The 13,189-nt window shown below is 44.3% G+C and overlaps 2 protein-coding genes across 5 annotated transcripts in view; one reads left to right on the top strand and one right to left on the bottom strand.

Annotated features, from left to right (window-relative positions):
- SNX22 (sorting nexin 22) overlaps positions 1–13,189 on the top strand; it is a 192,650-nt gene that overhangs the window by 77,227 nt on the left and 102,234 nt on the right. The window lies entirely within an intron of this gene.
- Positions 1–13,189, bottom strand: part of CSNK1G1 (casein kinase 1 gamma 1) — a 93,231-nt gene that overhangs the window by 70,085 nt on the left and 9,957 nt on the right. Inside the window, exon 2 of one of the 2 annotated variants that reach the window (XM_079317948.1) lies at positions 5,532–5,618. The exons of the other annotated variant lie outside the window; for it this stretch is intronic. The gene's annotated coding sequence lies outside the window, so the exon portion shown is untranslated. The remainder of the gene's footprint in view (positions 1–5,531; positions 5,619–13,189) is intronic. 2 annotated transcript variants of the gene reach the window in all.

The raw sequence follows: 13,189 nt of genomic DNA on the forward strand, positions 1-13,189 counted from the left end.
GGCTCTGTACTCAGCCACAAAACACCCTTTTGAATCACTACATGTGGAAGAAAATTCAGGCTATTTCTAGCTGTCTCCTCAGATCATGAAAACAGGCAGGTGGCACAAGGGCATTTCAGATTATTTGTGACAAACAGATGCCATTTCAGTGCAGGTGTGATGGACAAGCCAGCCAAGCCCCCAGGAGGTGGCAGAGTCCCATTGCTGCAGCTGCTCAAGAAACAACTGATAATAGGACTTAGTGTTCTGTCCTAGTTCAAAAGGTCAATTGGTCAAAAGTTGGACTTGATCTTAAAGGTCTTTGCCAACCTGAATGATTCTGTTCTTCTGGGATGAGATAATTCTGATTGAAGAGCTTGACAGCCCCCAAGTTACCAAACAGGCATGCCTGGTACACACACACCACATGTGTACCCCAGTTAACATCCTATCCCAAAAGGACCTTCCTGGTCCTCTGTCCATTAAATACCCTCAAATCCATCCTTTTCACCAGCTCTGGCACTCGTTTGACCTCTCAGTGAGTCAACTCCAGAACTGCAGGGCTGGCTGCCAGCTGAATCCCAGACTGGACTGGGTTGGAAGGAGCCTTAGAGCTCACCCAGCTCCACCCCCTTGCCATGGACAGGAACCTTCCCCTGGACCAGGCTGCTCCAAGCCCCATTCAATCCAGCCTTGAGAACTTACAGAGATGGGGCAGCCACAGCTTCTCTGGGCAACCTGTGCCAGGCCCTCACCATCTACTGAGAGGTTAAAAGAAGCCTCTGAACCAGCACAAGGAAAGGCACAGGTAGATGACACCATCCTTCTCAGCAGCAGCAGGTTGTCACACACTGTTGCTGCATTAATTGGACAGAGAGGAACTTGGTGACAACTGGACATTTGTGATTCTTTTAACACCCCACAGTAAACAGGAATTTAAGGAGTTATGCTTCCCCTGTCCTTTGGTAATTTTCAGTGGCTCTGTATAACAATGCCAGAAAATAAAGGCTCTCATTTGTGTTATGCTTAACACACTGGTTATGTTAAGCAGCAACAGCTCTCCCTCAACCTACAGCCATATCTTCCATCCTCACAGGTATCTGGAAAATTAGGATGTAGCACAGTCTCTTTCCACCATCCCATCAGGAGAAAACAGGACAGGAAATGCTGAATTTCAAAACTGAAAGACACAAGGGAATGCTAGTTCAGGATGCTACTTCAAGTACCAGTCACACATCTTACCACAAGAAAAGGACTTGCATGTTACCTCTGGCTTAAGTGGTATCAAAATTTTGTGGCAGATACCTAGAACTTCTTGAAAATCACCAAAACAAAGTCCAACATGTACCAAAATCCCTAATTGTGAAGACTTGAATATCCACACAGTGTCCTGAAGCATTCCCAGCACTGGAGAAATCTTATTTCCAGTAAAGCCTAAACCAGCAGACACTGTGGTCTTCAAAACCTTGAATCTATCTGCAGAGCTAAACTTCTCTAGCCAATCCTTACTTCTCAGGTACAGAGCTATCACCAGTACCCCTAGTAAATTTCCTCTTAAAGACCATCTGTCCAGTGCACACCTCCATGTCCAAACTGCACAAGAAGCAGCACAATGGGAGCAAGATATCCTTGTGGGGAAGGGAAATGGCACAGCTCTGGCTTCATTCATGTGGTCTCTGCAGACCTGGACAAGCAAACAACAGACCCAGAACTCCAGAATGCAGATAATTCACTCCCTGTGCAATCTTCTCCCAAACAAAGTGGTCTTGGATGGACAGGACAAACCCCCAGAATGGGGATGTTTCAGAGACAAGAGCTGCTGGGAGCTTCTTGTAATGACCACCAGGACCACTCACCCCCACTGGGTGACTCTCTTCCCCCAGCTGGAAAACAGAGGTAGGAGTTGGCTTCCCATGGAAATAGGAAATATAGAAACTGGAAATAGTCTAGCAAAGCACAAAGCTGATCACAGAAGAGCTGCAGACAGCAGGATTCCCACAGTGGCATATCCACCAAATAGAATTAATCCATACAGTGCTAATTGCCCAAGTAACACTGACTGTTATAAGACAGCTTGATCCTATCCCCCCAGCCCCCAACATCACATTTATGGAAACACTAAAAATCATGGACAAGGCCTCATAGTATACCACAAAAATCAGGATCCTTCATTGCTGGAATCAAACTCCAAGGCTTGCAGTGGGATTTTAGCAAGGAAATGGAAATCACACTGGCATGCAATTGTTCTGCCTCCCTGCTCGCCTTCACACATTTCTCACAGGTCAATTTTAAAGAATTAAGCCTTGTTCAGTGAAACATCTGGTGGCTGTTGCTAGAGGAAACCGACTATCAGTTACATAAAAGCCAGACTGCATAAGCAAGGACAAGTGTTTTGCCAGTCTGTGAATCTCAAAACCTTACATGAAAACTCACATTTAATTTCTGGGTTAGAATACAATGAAGTCAACTCACATTACAGGCATTACAAAACCTGTGAAGATTTGAGTTCTCTAAGTTTATGGGGATATAATTGTATTTGAATTATCTTTCTAGCTATGAACTGTCCTAAAGATTTTCTGCAAACAGCACAGATGAGTTACAGCTTAAAAATGGACCATTTCAGCTTTAGGCACTTTCAGACTGAGTTCAAGACAGAACAAGTTCAAGAGTTAGAGAAGAGGGTTTTGGTCTTTCACTGTTTAAGTCAGTTTCTCTCATGCTCAATGGAAGAATACTTTCCCTTAATGCTACAGATCACCTTTTCCTCAGGGCTTTTCAGAGTCTGTAGACCAATATCAACCAGCTGAGGCTGCATTGGGCTGCTGAGGAGGAGTGATTTCCTGGGAGAAGCTGAGAGGAGCTCTAATGTATCACCATATACACAGGACCAACCAGAAGCCTCCAAGATTTCAGATCTTTGATGGGAGCTCTCCAGCTCCTAAAGTCCCACAACTGGAGAGACAAAATTCCCAAGAACATCTCCAGCAGGCAGCTCCAATATATGGGAATTGCACTTTACATGATGTACCTTTCTACAAATAGATATTGCTGTTTTCTGAGGAATGCTTAAGCACTTAAATAATCCAGAAGCCTGATGGATGACTAATGCAACTAGAAAGCTTCATGCACAAAAAGAAATTTAGGCTTCCCCACACTACCAGAGCTGCTCTCTGGATGCAACCAGGGTACAGAGGAGGCACCTACAACCCTCACAGCTGTCTCCCTCATTTTGGATATCAGCTTGAGACTGCAGATACTATTGCTCTTGTTCATTTATGCTATCCAAGGAAAAAAAAATTGCACTTCAGGCCAAATTCCTCAAGCTGGATGTGGCTGACTGAGCACACTGAGGTCACTATGGCAGTGCCAAGAGCCAGCTCCTCAGGCACATGGATAGTGTCTGGTTCTGCAGCACAAATGCAGGAGGGAAGCATCTGGCATTGGTTTCACTGGAGCTGGGAAGAAGGCAGGAGGCAGGGAACACACAGGTGAGGACACACACAGACAAGTAATGTCAGGAGGCAGAGTGCTGGCTCACAGTAGCACCTGGAAGTCATAGAATGGGAAAACCAGTACATCTTTAAATATTAAGTTAAAATATACAGAAAGATAAAAGGAGGCAGGAACAGGAAACAAGCTTCACCCAAGTGAAAAAGCATGCTACAAATGCAAACCTTGGGAAATAGGTATATCTGAGTCAAAAAGACTTCTCAAGATCCCAGACATCTTACAGGCAGGATGTAGAAAAACAAGCCAGTGACTCCAGTTCCAAAAGAAATCCTCCATGACATCACAACAGCAAAGTTTTAGACTGCAGGAGCTTCTCTTTGAGGAAAAAAAAAGTGAAAGAAGGTCCAGGCAGATGACACAGCCTCTGCTGGGCTCACAGAAGATATTAAAGCACTGTACTGCACCAGCCTGAACTGCTCAAACTAAACACTTCTCAACAACTAATGATACTCCTACTACTGTCACCAAAAATAGACAAATTAGTTTCAGGGAATGAAGCTGCAAGAATAATTTGAGATACAATATCAAGCAGAATTGGAAACAGATTTCTCCTCCAGGCTGGAAGCTGCTGAGATGATGACACTGTGGCCCATCCACTGTGCCCCCCAGCCCCCATCTGAAATAACCAAAAGAGCTCATGAAGATGTCCACACAGAAAATTCTAAATGGAAACTATAATTTTAAAATAATTTGTTTCATCACATCATTTTGGCCAAAACCAGAAACAACATTCCCAAAGGATGCTGCACAATTATGGCCCTAAACAAAACATCCCAATGGCTTAATCAGGATCACTTAGTCAGCAAAGAAAAAAAAAATGTTTATCACTACATAAATTCTTTTTCAGAAGTCCAGAAAGGGAACTCTAGTGCCAGTTTCAGCCTTTATATACACCCCAAAGACCCCTTGTGCCAAGCAGGGACTTGTACTCCCTAAAGGTCACTACCTTCCCCAAACCAGAAGACTCACTGATTTATTTTCATTAAATGAAGGGATCTACCTCCACTGGCATCAGTCCAACACACTCACCTGCAAATACCATTCCATTTGATTTCTGGAGAGGAAAATTTTCCCAACTCCTTCAATTTTGAGTTTTCTGCTCATTCCATAGGTGAGCTGTTACAGAATAGGTAACCTGGCCCTTGTTTTATTTGTCACACAAACACACATACACAGAACACAAGAACTCTGCTCTCAGCTCACCACAAAAGACTCTGGACTCTCCCTGCCTTTAATCCTGTCCAATTTCCTTGTTTGTCACTGGCAAGCAACACTGCAGCTACCTACTTCTCAGCTTTACAAGCATCTTTCTAAAAATAATGCCAGGGAAAGGAAATCAGGGATGTAAGTTCACAGATAAGTTACTTCAGATGAAAAATGCTGACAAAACTGAGAGGAAAAAAAAAATCAAAATGGGAACAAGGAATAAGAACTGAACAACTTACACTTGGGCCTCTAAGTATCCTTCCATAGGCTCAGCAGGTATTTCATTGATAGTCCAGATAAGATTGGATTTTTAGTGTCTTGCCTTATATAGAAAATCAAAGAATCCTAAAATCATTTGGGTTGGATGGGACCTTAAAGATCATCTTGTTCCATCCCCTGCCATGAGCAGGAACACCTTCCACTAGACCAGGCTGCTCCAAGCCATATCCTGGCCTTGGACACTTCCAGGGATGGGGCAGCCACAGCTTCTCTGGGTAACCTGTGCCAGGGTGTCACCACCCTCACAGGGAACAATTTCTTAGTTGCATTTAACCTAACTTTCCTTTATTTCAGTTTGAAGTCATTCTCCTTTGTCCTGTCACTACAGTTCTGGATGAACAGTCCCTCTTCAGTTTCCCTGTAGCCCCTTCAGATCCTGGAAGGTGCTCCGAGGTATCCATGCAACCTTCCCTTCTCCAGGTTGAACAGCCTCAGTTCTCCCTATTTCCATAAGGGAGGTGCCTCTTATCAAATACAGGAGAGTTTGGGTTTCTTAGGAAGGAATATTTGGGCTCTGAGATAAGACAGCCCAGAATATCAGAGGTAGTGGCACTCACCCCACGATGTGTAACTCGCTTCTCAGGGCAGCGAGTGCTGGGGCAAGGGAGCAGCAGAGCAGCCAGGCACTCATGGGGGTACTGAACCTGGTAAGGAAGAAAGCACATTTTAGGAAGTCTCAGTGCAGCACTTCACACCAGTGACTTCCAATCTTATTATATTCTGCATATAAACAAAAAAGGCATTGTTTGGTTTCAGCTGGGGGGTACTGGTTTACAAGTACTGGGGGCAAAATGGAGCCAAACCCTATTGTTCATAGGAAAATCATTCTCCTTACCCTATGTCAGTGCAAACTCACAGCTTTCTATGCAATAAGTAATGAGAAATTAAGTTCAGAAGACAGTGCTTTCTTAAAAATGAAATTTTTAAAAAGCAACTTTAAGTTCTGACTGTCAGCTAAAGATGATTCTCCTGAAAAACCAGAGGAGACTCCCTTACACAGGCTACAAGCAACCAGCTCCCAAATGGGTATTCCAAGCTAAGTTGGCACTTTATCCTTTTTTTTCCAACTGTTACAACAAGGTAACATAAAAGTCCATACTAATACCTTAAACCAGAGGGTGTTTTTGCTTTCTCCAACATGAAGAACAAGACAGACCAAAGTCACTGTGGCTGTGCTGCTGAGTGACACCAGTTTGACTAAAGCACGTGGGAATTTGGTGTCCACCTCTGCCCTGTCCTTTCAGGAGCTTGTAGACAGTCCAGTCCAAGTCACATCCATGCTATTCTGATGTTGTTCATGGTTTTTGTCCTTGAGAAGCCTGGAGGATTGCTCAGTGGGGCTGCAGCAGACTTTCAAAGTCCTCACGAGCTCCCAACAGCTATCATTATTGAATCCTCCTCTGTAATTATCCAGCACCAGCTTCAGAATGAAGCCAACCACCAGGGTGAGGAACACACACCACTACTCCAGTGTACAAGCAGTGACACTCATTCCTCCCCAATGAAAAGGCATTAGGGAGCTGAATATAGACCTCAATATAAAATCTACTCTGAAGCATTAAAGCCAACTTTTGTTCTACTTGATACTAAAGTAATTCCAAGTTATTTGACCAGGTCAGAGGCTGCAGCAAGGAAGAACCAGCCAAACTTGTACCAAACCAAGACCTAAAAGAAAGGGAAACCACAATCACACTGCAGCTTTATTTAGTCACCTGTCATCCACTCCTGGGCAAAAAATTGGAGCATCCCATTAACATGACAGTCCACATATTTAAATGCTGAACACTCAGCTCTGCTCTCTTGCCACTTGGAACATGCCCTACTTAAACTTAGAAAGAAAACCAAAAGCTGTGCATAAGAAATTCTAGCTGGGTTCACTGGCCAGAAACTCAGTTTCCTTACACCAATCCCAATGTTTGGTGGTGACTCCAAACAAGGAAGCAAAACAGAAGACTATTTATAATACACTCCATGGTACAATGATTCACTTTAGCAATAAAGGTAAATAAATCATCTTATGACATCCTAGGGTTCAGGTTTGAACCAGGAGTTACATTATTCATGTTCTGCTCAAAGAACAAGACAACCAGCATGTTACAGAGGATGGATCAAAATGTAACATGGGAAAATCCCACACTGGTCAGACTCTGCCACTTCCTACTGGCAAGGCCAAGTGACAAAACCCATCCTCACCTCATTCAAGACCTTTTTTAACAAAGCTTTTGACCTGAAGCACAGCAAACACGACTCCCACATTCACACAGATGTGGCTCCAGCATCCTGAGGTTGAAAATGCAGAGCTTGTTCTTTATCCTTTTCCTGGCCACACACCAAGAAATCCTGCCCATGTTGAATGTGGCCAGGAAGCCAGGAATCTCATTTAGCTGCAAGCACAGAGCAGAAAGGCACCTCTGGCAGCAGCAGAAAGCAATGATTAACAAGTGAGAATATGAGGACAGCCTGGTTAGAGCACCAGTTTATCATGGTAACAAGCTCCAGCCTACCCCTTTCCAGCCTTGATACCCAAAGCCTGACATCATGGAGAGTCCAGGGGACAATGAGGCAGAATGAAAATGACAATGAAAGAGGATGTCTGAAACTATGACTAGCAAGTGGGACCCTTTCTAGCTCCTGACAACTCTCTTTGCACTTAATTAGCATCTTCAGACACTGAGCACATTTCCTGTGACATGTCCTGGCATGGATGGCTCCAGTGAGACACACACCTGGAGCTGAACAGCCCTTGATGTTCCACAGCCATGCAGGGGTTGTGCAGCATCCTTCCAGGAGGATGCTCTGCTCTGAGTTACTTATTTTCCAGAGTACCAAGGGCAGGAGGGCATGAAGCATTCAGGGCTGTGGAGCTGGGTCCCACACATGCTGTAGTCAGGACACCAGTCAGCAGAACCACAGCAAAGCCATCTCTCCCCAGCACACAGCCAATGAGCAGCATGTTGGGCAGCCCTCAAAGCCACTTAAGGAAGTTCTTCACTTCTTCCAGGTGAGGCACTGGAACAGACAGACTGTGGACTCTCCACCCCTGAGGTATCCAAGACCAGGTTGGACAGGGCTCTGGTCTGGTGGAAGGAGTCCCTGGCCATGGTAGAGGACAGAACAAGATGAGGTTTTGGGCCTATTCAACCTAAACCATTATCTGAACATCACAGGATAAGAGAAACACCACCACACCAGCTAGAGAAGCCACAAAGACCCTCCAAAACTCTCCAAGCTGCCAGTGTGAGAGAACAGGGCTCCACCAGAAGCTTTAAGCCTTGCTGATAGTTTCCCACATTACTTTTCCAAGCAAGGAGCAGATGAGAAGTTTGTTTCAGTTTCAGAGCAAAAACGAACAACCTAGAAGGCATCATGTGAAAAGCTACTATTTGCTATCTAGAGTGCACAACCAGGTCTTCCATGTCCTCCAGGGGCCAAGGAAATACCTGCCAGTCTGACCCAGGAGGAGTGACTTGTGTGGCACAGTGCTTCCAAGGTGAGGGTACAGCACAGCCACTTTCTGCCTCCCTGAGGACTTGACTTCTGCCACAGCAAGGAAGGTGAGTCTACAAATCCACTTCTCAGGAAGCTGGTACAGAGACAGATTTTGGATCTTTTGTGCTTCAGCTCATTATTATTTTATTACCAGTTAAGAGCACAAAACTCGTGAGTAACACTTTGAAAAAGCTGCTCATCTTTTGGTTTGAGGTATTTGTACTCTTTCCAAGTTAAAGCACAAGAACAATATTCAAATTCCAACCTGACACTGCCCTGCTCCAAAGTGTTCACACCATTGGGCACAGCAGAAAAGGTAAAATAGCTCCCACCAGCATTAGATGATGGAACACAACCTCAAGAGCCATCACGATGACTTGTGTTAAGCTCAGACAATGAGGACCACAGCTTAGCAGTGCCCAGGATATGCAACTCTCTGGAAAGAGGATGTGCAATTCTCCAGAACCAGGTGAGTTGTCTGAAAAGCAACCCATCAGTCCTGGATCAATGGGGATTCACATGAGCAGGCTGTCAATCAAAGCATTCCACATCCATTTGGAAAATTGTGAGGTCCCTCCAGGTGTGTGGACACAACTCTGCCAGACAGCTTCAGCATAAACCTTTAAATATATATATGAAGCTGAAGTTGTGTCAGGGGATGGTTAGGTCTGGCATTAGGAAAAGGTTGTTCCCCCAGAGGGTGGTCAGGCACCAAACAGGCTCCCCAGGGGATGGTCACAGCCCCAAGGCTGCCAGAGCTCAAGGAGCTTTTAACAACACTCTCAGGCATAGGGTGGGATTGCTGGGGTGTCTGTGCAGCACAGGAGTTGGATTTGGTAATCCAAGTCAGAGGTGAAATACCTCGTGTCACATCCTCAAGAGCTAAAGAGGAGAACTAAAGAATAGGGCACAGCTAGCTGGACCTGCAGTTTGGAACAGCAGCCATGAACACATCACTGGAGGGGAAGGAAGAGAGTAAGAATACTATCCATTTTCCCACCTCCAGTGGTTTGCATTTCTGGGCCTCCCCAAGTCAGTTTGAATGTTCTGAGTGTGAACAGTGCCTCAAATAATACAAGAATAAAAAGCTTAGAGGAAACAAGAAGGAAACTTCAGGTAGAGTCTACTTACAACACAGGAACATCATGGAATGAGATTCTTAAAATCTTTTGACTCATCAGGAACAGAGGCCTGTTTATTCTAAATCCTTATTCTAAATTAAATTTCATGACATTCCCTGACTGTACCTGAGGTATTCCCAGCATGGAGCTGCACAGTGCTTCCAGCAGCAATCATTCCATATGATGTGGTTTGGTGACACCTCAGCCTGGGAGCAGAGAGATGTGACAGCTCAGCTGAGGACGCTCATGAAGAGAACTCTAATTTATCCTTTAATGTGAGCCTCTGCTCCCAAACCCTGACCTCTCTGGTACAGCTTCCAGAGCCTAAAACTCAAACAGGGAAAGCCCACCCAAGGAGTATTTTACTTTTCACTTTGAGATGATTTAACCTTCTCACCTGCAGCAGCTGCAGATACTGTACAAGGAACAGTAGTCTGGAAGAAAGTGTGTGGCTCAGGGAAAAACAAGCACATATCTTAATATGAAACATCTGCTTTTTACTCTTTTTTGGTTTTTTTTGGTTTTTTTGCAAAGAAATTGAGTTTTTCCCTTTTGGCATCTCCAGCATCAAGAGCAGAGGGAACCCCACAACAGCACCCAGTAAGGGTCTGGGTGCCCTGAGTTCATGGAGAAGGGTCAAAACAGACCAACCACCTTGAATAAACATTGAGTTATGAAAAATAGTTAATAGTGGGATTTCCAACTCTCATTGTCTTATGGAAAAAGGCTTTGAGGAAGACTTTGATCACAGTCTGGCAAAGTGTCTCTACACAGCACTCACCTTCTATCCCCCTCTGAAGTGCACAGTACATAGCTCACACACTCTGTTACCATTATCACATTGCACTTGGCTCATATTTTGTAGTACTATTATTTCCTTCTTTTCCAAGGATCCCTTTATGGGTTATATGAATCACACAGTTAATATCCTTCTAGCATCTGCACAATAAATGTTGCCACTCTCAGTGCCACTGGGAAGAGGGATAAAACCCTCCTAAGTTAAAGTCATACTAAATGGCATTTGCTGTCAGACATGGCTGAGTTCACACTCCAGGTGCCAATCTCAACCTGGACCATCATGCAGTAATACTTTAAAAAAATTTTTTTAAATTAAAAAAAAAAATCCCATCTAGTCTAAGGAGTTTTCTTGCAAGATCCTTTTGATTCACATCTGAAGATGAGCTGCTTCAGTTCTTCACATTCTTTTCAAGAAATGATAACAGAGCTGTTGGAGCACTTGCTGCTCCCAACCTGCACAGCAATGATGACTTGCTCCACACTCCCCCCTTACTACATGGGTTTACTCAATCATTAACAGATTCTTGATTTAGTGCTCTTTCAAACAGCCAGCTCAGCTCATAACCCTCTTCAGATCTAAGCACAAGCCAGGAACCCAAATGCAGATATTTAAGATCCTTTTTCCTTACTTGAGAGATTCAGAAAGCTCATCACATGCTCAGGTAACACTATGGCTCTCTAAAGAGAGGGAGAGACACTAAATTAAGCTGGGTAGTCTCCATTCCTCAGGGCCTCTGCTGCTGCTCCTTAAGTTTTCAGGAGACCTCAGGTTTTTTGCTGCTTTTGGTTCTCCCTCCTGGCTCTTCTCCTCCATGTGTGAATCCCACAACAATCCACATGTGCCCCAAAAGTTGGGAAGATGCCTGCAGCTTAGAACTGACACCAGGACAAAACAGCATCTCTGCAGGAAAACCCACACGTGCTCTCTGCAACATGGAGTAACCCAAGAGCTGCAGGAACCCCTCTGGCTTCTCCCCTTATCAGACCCACTGCTGAGCAAGTCTAACTCATCACAGCAACAGGAGAAAACCAACCCAACAATACCTGGAGAGCTCTGTGCCAGGTTAGAAACTCAGGGCAGCTCAGGAACAGGTTTGACGAGCAGTATATGGGAAAGGCAGGACAAAATCTCTCCTTTTGGGCACAGCAGCCCTTTTGTTACCTCTGCAGAGGTAACAAAAAAGACTTCAAGCTGTGAACATTCCAGAATAGGATGTTTCAATCCCAGGGAAAGTATTGAAGTACCAAGTTTCATGTTTCAGTATGAAACTACATTAATGGCTCCTCATCCGTGGTTAAAATTACTATTTTAATAGGTCAGTGTCTGATTAAAACTAGATTTTTAGCAGGCACAGACTAGGAAGCTAAAAAAGCAACCCACAGTTGGTCAGCTATGCCATGAACACAAGGGAAACAGCCCCAGGAACATATTGGGATCACCCCTATACATACATATAAATATATATATACATATATATACACCTTGCATGCAATTAGTAAGACAGAGTAGGACATTAAATTGTGCTGCTTCACTCTTGGCTGTTTCTGCCCCATCCTGGGCTATCAGCTGATTGCCAGCCTGCTGGATCCCACACAGGGAGAGCTGAAGAGAGGCATTATGATCACCTCCTCCCAGATGTTTCTGCATAGAGAGGTGGAATTTCAATAATTTTTTCACTTTTAACGGGACCAAGAACTTTCTGTTCAATTCCTTTTTTCATCCATAATTTCTAATTTTATTTCCCTCCTCCTTTCCATATCTACCTATCCCCTCCTGGAATGCTTTTACTCATAAGCCTCAGTACACTATACAGCAAATCTCCTTTGAACAGCACAGCATGGGAGGCCTGTGGATATGGACAGTGCCCTGGAAACAGCTGGAGATTTCCTCTCCTGTAAGAATCCCTAAGGCATCCTCCAGAGCTCTTCAGAAGTACCATCTCCTCATGCTGCCCCAGGAATCTCAAAAGGCAGGAGGTTCATAAAGGTGGATTTAATAGCAGGAGAACACTTGTGTCAAATTCTGCCCATGAAAATTGAGAATGATCCAGGGAGCAGTGAATTTCTGCAGTCTGCTCCAGGATCTGCCACTGAATTACAGATACTGGCATGGACACAATTGTCCAGCATTCATTTTATGGACACGCCTGAGTTTGTCTAATCACATTTTTTGTTTGCCCAACTTCCTAAACCAACAGCTTCTACACAGCTCCAGAATAACATTCAGAAGTTTGCTGTCTGCTTTTTAAAGAAATTCTCCCAATCCCAAGAGTCTCAGGCATTTCAGACTGCCCAGGATAGGCAGCTTCTCATTCACCTTCAACTCTACATCTTCCCCAGGGTTGGAAAACATATGGAGAGAGAAAGTAATGATCAGAAATGCACAACACAATAGGAGTCACACACTCACCCAATGCAATTCACTCAGTGTATTACTCAACTACCCTAATCCTTAGTCAGATTAATATTTGAGCCTTCCAAAAAATAAAACAATGTGTACTACCTGTATCAAGCAAGAAACTAGTGCACCACCAACAACTGAGTCAGTGCCAGAGAGATGAATCCCAGTGGCTCCAAGCCATGCCCATGCCAACCAAAAGGGTTTGTCCCACTCACCTGCAAAAGAGCTTCTTTCACAAGGCAAAAAATGCACATCACTCACTGTGCTCCTGAACAACATGGCAGACACACAAAAATCCTATTCAGCTTCCCAGAAACTTTTCCCACAGGAGTTTGGCATTTTTGGGGGATGCAGAAGAGCTCCAGAAGTACTCTGAGTACTCCTGAGTACACACTGAAGGCATCTT

This window comes from Erithacus rubecula (genome assembly GCF_903797595.1).
Source record: "Erithacus rubecula genome assembly, chromosome: 14".
NCBI lineage: Eukaryota > Metazoa > Chordata > Aves > Passeriformes > Muscicapidae > Erithacus > Erithacus rubecula.